General features: G+C 33.3%; 1 non-coding gene across 1 annotated transcript; it reads left to right on the top strand.

Annotated features, from left to right (window-relative positions):
* The first annotated feature begins 491 nt into the window (after positions 1-491).
* Positions 492-612, top strand: LOC112439475 (U6atac minor spliceosomal RNA). Its single transcript, XR_003027751.1, has one exon. It is a non-coding gene; the product is annotated as a U6atac minor spliceosomal RNA (small nuclear RNA).
* The last annotated feature ends 7,754 nt before the right edge of the window (positions 613-8,366 follow it).

The following is an 8,366-nucleotide window of genomic DNA, read 5'->3' as shown; positions in this document are numbered from 1 at the left end:
ACATTTTCTCACACTCTGAAAGATTCTATTAATGTTACTCTAATACTGTATTAACTTATAATTTTTTTCCAACCCACTACTTCCTAAGCTATTTTTATAGTAGTTATTAAAGTCACTGCCTATTTATTTGTTCACAGTGAACACAATTTATTATTAACTTTGCTACATTTAACAAGACATTATTACACCTGTTTGACATATAAAATATGAACCTAAAATCAAGCACAGGTGTAACTTTTCTAAACATTTGTATTGTCATTGAATTTTGGAAATTTAAATAATTTTAATAGGTCCTTTTTTTCCTTTGTCATTCTGTTTCTTTCAAGAGTCATCAAATGACTCTATCCTTAAGCATCTCTTCCTGCCAATAACTACATGTTTTCCAATTTGACTTAGTTATCAAGAATTTAATAGTATTGGATATTCCTCAAATATAGAAAATACTCTCTCTTTTCTTGGTGAGAATTATCTCTTCCCAAGGACATTTTTTTGTGTGCTGTGAAAGGAGAGAAGGCTAGCACTCCCCTTGACAAGAATGGAAGGGGCCCTTGGGCCTGACAACTATTAAGCCATTGCCACATACTTCCAAGGACATTTTATTAAGTACCTTTTAATGCATTTGTTTGTATTTGTTAATTATTTTGTCTATTGTGGATCCCCAACTAGGCTTTAAACTCTTGAGAATCAGGATCATAAAACAAAATAGTAAAACAACAGCAACAAGGATCAATTTTCCAAACATACAGGGAATTTCATACTTCACAAGAAAATTGTCACCTTAAGAGTGTCTTACATTTATTTCAATGACAGAGCTTTAAAAAAAAGTCTTTGCAACCATTTTTGGAATTGTCTGTACAGCTATTTGGAGTAAAATGAGTAAATAAATCTTCTATTTCTGAGTTACATTTTTTTCTGAAATACACCCCTAAAATGATATTATCCAAGTAAACTCCCTTTTTCCCATCACATTGGCCTCTGGAAGACGTTTGAGAGTCTCCTTAAAATAAATATATCCTCAAACAATATTTTTGCTAAAGATGAACCTAAATCTGCTGGAACCTGTAAAACTATCAATTTGGAGAAAACCAAAGGGACAGAGAAACATATCAAATGTGGCCATGGAAATGCAATGTATAAAATCAAGGCTGAAAAAAAAGACTCAGGATAAAAACATCTAAATTTTTCAAAAAATAATCTCTTGTTCTAACTTCTCTGTTTGGCCATTGTCTTTCATAAAGTTGCTTTACTACAAGTGTTAAGATTTATCAGAGTATAAGCCAAGTGAAAATAGCTAACTAAAATTAGAGAATTGTAAAGAGCTCAATTACGTTCAAGTGGGAGATGGAATTATTTAATCCAGGCCCCTTTGCTGTCATTCACTTCAAGTCTATCTATACCAGGGTCTCCTCATGTGCTCCATGTTTGCTGCATTGAACTGAATTGACTTTATGGTCTTAGTCCCAGGGGCATATTGAGCTCACTACCTCCATCTGTTTTCTTGTCCCTTTGCAGGGATGTAAATAACAGCCGACTGTTCTTAAGTTTATAATTGTACTTCTTTAGTATCATAGATTGCTCTCCTTGACTTAACTTTTTGGTTTTCCACTTTACAAACTTTCCTTCTTTTTTCTGTGCAAAAATATTGGAGTGCATACCATGTGATTGGAGCTAGAGATAGAGAGTTGAATGAAGTTACACGGTCTCTACCTTCAAAGGGCCCTTTATCTGTTATACTGTCCATTGCAGATGCTGAGAAATTTACTACTGCTTATCTTCATTCACTTGTCACTTTACTCTCTGGAAGAGTTGCGTGCTTCTGAACTGTGAGATTTTACTCTGCACTTCTGCTTCAGATCATTTATGGGATGTTAGATAAAAATGACCCCAGAATTATTCATGAAAAATCCCACTCTTTGCCCTTTGCCATAAATAGAAGTAATCGATTCTCTCTACCAGCAATTTGCTTTTTAAAAGACACTTATTATCTGATCAAATGACTTTTTCTTTTCCCCAGTCTCTTTTTGACTCATTGTTTAAAACAACCTTTAATGGAATTTAGCCCAAACCTTTTCAATCTACCTTTATTCATATGTACCCAAGCTTAGATATGCCACTCCACTCTCAACAGCCATAGCGAAATATTTAATTTTCTTTACAATGGCAAACATAATACATAAAAATTGTGAAAAGTTAGGAAAATAAAGATTTAAAATAGAGAACTATATTAACCCATAACCCCAGATGTTTATTCTTTTATCCACAATCCCTCAAAGGACGAAGTGGATCATCCCATTGTGATCTTACCAAACTCCTATTTGTTTGGTTGCTTCAAGACTGTTTTTCTTTGTTATTGATCTTACCAGCTTGCTTAGTGTGGAATTGTAGGTGAGACCTACAGTTCTATGGTTCATAAAAACCCTTCAGGAATTGTTTTCATGTACAACACGAGAAAATATTCACTCTTCAAGTCAGGGAAGTGAGGGAACTTTACACATTTGTGCTTCAGAATTAACTGGGCTATATATTTAAATTATAAAGATGTTTATAATTGATTTGTGAGCTAGATTTGGGGATATGATATTCCAAATAGGCAGAGTAGTAAACAACATTCCTTTGGAAGTAAACTGCTTTTGTCTCTGTTAAAAGACCATTTTAAAATTTTTTTGTTATCTTTTTTTTTCCTTTTGCTTTTGCTATTGCTTCAGAAAGTCGCGAGTGTGACCTCGTATTCACCTCTGCATTGCATACTCCTTTCTAATATCTCTCTATGCTGATTATCTTCTTTGAAAAGTGTCTTTGGAATTGTGAGGGCAAATGCAAGCTAATGTCAAACAAGCCCCTTTATAACCTCTGGGCAATAAAATGGTTGATACTTACTAGACAATGGTGACATGTTAAATAAACTATTTGAGAATAGCTGGTGTTTGTGAACAAAAAAATGCTCATAATAAAATCTCAGTTTTGGGTGTCTGATTTCTTTCCTACATACTATGAATCAGGGGCAGGTCTTTAAAATTCTATCTAAATTAGGAATTGGTCACAAGCGCTATTAATGATCATGTTCTGCTGGGAAACAATTGTAATTTCACAGTTTATAATGGATTTTACAGTTAAGAGTATTTAAATATGAGATGAGACACCAGACCTGGTTGCTTTTGTGATTCTGATTATTACTATTATCATTTAATTCTTTCCGGTCAACATTTATCAGGGGTTAGTTGATAGATTTTTTTTTCACAAAATTTCCTTTGTTTTCCCAAATGCTAATATTCAAAGACTGTGTCTATTAATTCGGAAAACATACTTTGCTTTAGAATGTTAAAATCAATAACTTAATTTGTAGGAGTTTAAATTCTGATAATAACTTTCATGATTTTAATTAATTAAATATGAATTATAAATAGGATTTCTACAGAATAAAAAGCATCTGGAGAAATATTGGTAAAAGGAAACTGAAGTACAGGAAAAGTAAGAGAAGCTTTGAGACCTTTGAGTAAATTCAAGGTCGTAAACTTAGATGAATTACATACTGGGGGCTCAGAAGTCTCACACGTTAATTCTAAACCCCTGTCTAAAAATTTGGAAAGGCTCTTTAGAGAATGGAAATATGCCAGAAGGTTGCAGACAGGCAGATGAAATTACCCATTCCATAAACTCCAGACTACTGGTGACTTTGATGTTCACTATGGGCAATATATTGATTGATTTTTTATTCAGCCATTTAGTAATTCAGTAATCATTTATACCATTTATACCAATGTGCCAGATATGGTATTAGGTGTTAGGAATGCAGTAGTAAACAGAAAACTAACCTGAACTTTAATGAGTTTATGATCCAGAGATTACATACAAGTAAATAGTCAGTTAATGCAGAAGCAAATAGTACAAAATGGGATTCCAAAGAGTATAAAGCAAAAGATTTTAATTTCTTACCAGGAGGTCCACTAAAAAATGACAATTAAGATGTGAAGGTATATGTGTGGGGGAAGGTATATGTGTGGGGGAAGGTATATGTGTGGGGGAAGGCATATGTATGGAGGGGACAGGGAGCTGAGAGAGCTCTCCAGAAGAAGAAGATGGCATGGGTCAAGATCTGAAGGCAAAAAAGAGCATGACATAGTTGGGAGGCATATTAGGGATTCAGGAAAGATTCTAGAACAGCTTATTGAAGGGGATCAGCATGGTTTTACAAAAAATAAATCAAATCAAATTATCACATTTTTTTCCTTCTTTACTTTCTCACTTTCCTCTCTTCCTACCCTCCTACCTTCCTTCTTTCCTTCCTTCCTTTCTCTCTCTCTTGATCTTCCTTTCTTTCTTAATTCTTAAAAAATATTTTATAAGTACTACTCTAAATGGATAAGGACAAGGCAATTGATATATCATTTGGGGAACTCAACAAGGCAATTTACACTAAATCTTCATTGACGTTCTTGTGAATCATATAGTTGATTAACTTTACTAAACGCGTATTGGCTAATAAAAGGATTTTCTAGTGACTTAGCTTAAGGTTCTTTCTTTAGTCCTGTATAGATGAGTCTATTCAAAATTTGAATCAAGATTTGGAGACTGTTTTTCAGGTTTAGGAATGGTGCAAAAATACATCAAATGATTGAATTGGGATGTAGAAGATCTAAGGGTGGAATTATGAATCAAATGTGACAAGATAAATTATGAGAATTTTTTTTCTGATCATAACAATAATAAGTATTTATTGTAAAAAACTAGGAGCCATATTAAAAAAAGTTATATGCCAGGCCTAATACACATACATTAAATAACCTAACTTATTGTTTTCTAGTACCTTGAAACAATAAATTTTAAAACTGTATATATATATATTTTTTTTCTGTGTATTGTTATACACACACTTTGTAACATATTAGAATATTATTTTATTGCACTGTTTTCTTAATTATCATCTTTCCAGGTTAATAAATTTATGTGTCATTCAGCATCATGGTGGCTACAAAGTATTCCACTAGGTAGATATACTATAATTAACAATGGACTCAGGACAAACATTTAGTAGTTTGATATGTGTTATTGTGATTAAGAATGTTTTGATAATACCTGTGTGTATTCATCTCTATATACTTGCCTGTATATATATTCAGTTTCTAGAAATGGAAATGCAGGGTCAAATGGCAAACTTTTTCAAAATCTGGTATACATTGCTAAATCAGCAAGATAAAATTTAACGACCATACCTACAAAACTCCGAGAACAAGCAAAGCAGGTTGAGAAACACAACTTTTGAAAAATCTTAAAGGATTTTAGGTGATATTATTATAATGCGATGTGACTGCGTTGGTAGCTTTTTGCACTTCATAACTGTAGCAGAACCTACCTCAAGAGACATTTGGAAACGTGAAGGGACATTTCTGGTTGTCAAAATGACTGGGGGATATTGCAAACATTTAGGAGTAGGCAGTGTAGAGTAGGAGACAACGCAGCAGTAGCCAATGCAGAGTATAGCACAATGAATTTGTCCACATAAATGCCAATAATACATACTATTTTTGAAAAACACTGAGCACTTGGGCTTATAGGCTGTATTAATACAATAGTGTTTAGGTATGGAGGAATAACACGAATAAATTAATTTATTTACAATATATGTTTTTAATTTTATGTCCTCCAGTTTAAGATGTGAATCAGCTATGGCAAATAAGTTTCTTTTTATGTACCAATTCTTATCAATTATTAGCAACAGCCAAGAAAGCAGGAGTGAAAAGCACTCAGAAACCATGTCCAGGCTTGTAGTGTGCTAATCAGTTAATGCCAGTCAGATTTGTTAAACAGGGGACACATAGCATTTCTGCTAAATATTTGTTGTTACCAATTTGTTTAACTATATTCTATAAGAAAGAATGACCAGAATTCAAAACTATGTCATGATTCCATGCATATACTCTGTTTTGTCAAAATTCCTTTTAAAGCGAAGCATTCAAAATGGAGTGCGAGGTTTTCAGCACTCCATTTAGGAGTTATGTTCCTCCTAAATTCATCTATTGAAGCTCTAGCCCCTAGTATCACAGAATGTGAATGCATTTGAAGATAAAGGCTTAAAGCGGTGATTAAGTTCAAATGAGGTGATTAGGGTAGGCTCAAATCTAATCTCATTGGTATCCTTATAAGAGGAAATTTGTATACACAAAGACCAGGGATTCATGTACACAAAGGAAAGATCATGGGAGGATATGGTGAGGAAGGGGCCATCTGCAAGCCAAGAAGAGAGGCCTCAGGAGACACCAAACCTACTACACCTTGATCATGGACTTCCAGCCTCCAGAACTGTGGGAAAACAAGTTTCTGTTATTTAAGCCACCAAGTCTGTGGTATTTTGTTATGGTAGCCCTAGCAAACCAGTACAATGTCTTTATTAATACTTCACTAGATGAACTTAATTACAAATTTTTATTATGATACAATAAAGGGATAATGCATTTGAATCATTACGTATGCTATAGTAAAAGAAATTAAAGAAATAACATCTAGAGTATCTTCAAAATGCCACTTTTTTTTTTTTGTACTACCAACCCACTCTTTCACTGTTTTTCTCTTCCTTCTGGCTTGAACTTTCCAATTAAAATCATCTTTGTTGGACAACAGGAAAGAAATAAGCAAAGAAATCTCTAAAATGCATGTCATTAGTGATTACCTCCTTTCCTATGGCATAGAAGCATTGATGAGCTTATCAAGTGAGTGAATTGCTGCTCTGGGAGGTTCACAGGACATGAGATCTAGGAAGGAGCATGTACAAGTAGACTAGTGGTAGATACATAAGGAAGAAATAAGGGATAGAAAAATAATGTTTTAAAGGAAAACCAGCTATACATTGGCATTTATTGAGAGATCAAATGAAGTCCCAAACCTGAGGAGGAAAACACAAATTATTAATCAAACCCTGAGCCTTATACTTGAGTAGGGTGAGATCCAAGAGAAGTAAAGGAATCAAACTTTTTTCCTGATGATTAAGATTAGAATATGTCCTTATACGAATTGCTTAGACATCTCATACAATATTTTTAAAGAGTTAGTTTCATAATTATTCTTTTGAAACCCATATTATCCAAGAATTGCCATTACACATTATGGTCAAATTGGCTATTTATTTTCTGATCAGTACCTTTCTGTAATGCTGCTAGTGGGAGAAGCTTCACAAAGCATCACTTTGGAATGCCCTGGGATATTCAATGTTTGCTGCTCTGTCATGAGAGGCTGTAAAAACCAAAAGCCACCTGCTGGGAAGTATGGCCCCCATGTGTGGACAGTAAGGTGTTTGTGTTGATACTTCAACAAACAAATGTACAATAAAGCTATTGAGAATTTCCTAGTATTTTGACTTGAACACAGTGGCTATGCATTGTCATTTCTAACTCAGTAATCTGGCGAGCAAAGGGGTCATGGTCTGTTTGACTTTGTAAGTCTTTCTCCAAGATATGGCATATATTTTGGAGCACTGCAAGGTTGAGTAGACAGAGAAAACATATTTAAAATTGCAGATGTTATTTCTAAATTGTTCATAAGTAGCAGGAAACTGCAGGATGATATTTAACTACTCTGTAGGTAGCAGGCAATTTGCATTTGTAATATCAGCATAATGAGTTTAAGATGTGCATTGATCCCATTTCAGTTTATATGGAATGCAACAAAGCATGTTAATGGGTAACCTAAAAGCATATAAATCAGGGAAAAATATGAAATGTAAAAAAGTGCAGAGCTGCCATAGTAATTGCGCTTGCTTGAAACATTTCATCCTATATATATCCACAATGTCTATGGCAATTAATACCAAAGGTAATGACAGTGAATGGAGAAAATAAGACTTTCTATTTTTAAATTTCCGTGAGATACAATAGTGGATGACTTGCTCTAAAAAGATGCCCCACAGTAAAATCTTATATGATTGATAGTTCTTTAATTAAAAATAAGAAGCTATTTCATAGTCATGTTAGTTTTTCTCTGTCAGAAATAGCTGATAGACTTTGGCCATGCTGATCTTTCTTTGTATTTTAGTTGTAGCTCATTAATTAAATTTATCATATCTTCCTAACTCACTTAAATATTCAAAGGGTCATTTTATCCCAGAGAGGCATGTGAGAGTTTTCTCATTCATTACAATTTTGAGAGAAATATACTCCATTATTTCAAATTATTTTTATGTTTTTGTTTTTCTCTTTGGTTGACAACTATTTTAAGAAGGGCAGAATAAGTACATAAGAATTGTGATGATGAATGCTGTAATACAAAGGCAACAGAGTCAATGTAAGCTATTACACACATATTTATATGTGTTTAATTTATAACAGAAATATGTATTTATAATATTATTTATATATAATTATACATGTATATAATAT

Source organism: Pan paniscus, chromosome 2 (genome assembly GCF_029289425.2).
Source record: "Pan paniscus chromosome 2, NHGRI_mPanPan1-v2.0_pri, whole genome shotgun sequence".
NCBI classification, from domain to species: domain Eukaryota; kingdom Metazoa; phylum Chordata; class Mammalia; order Primates; family Hominidae; genus Pan; species Pan paniscus.
This window is presented reverse-complemented; position numbering and strand designations above follow the sequence as displayed.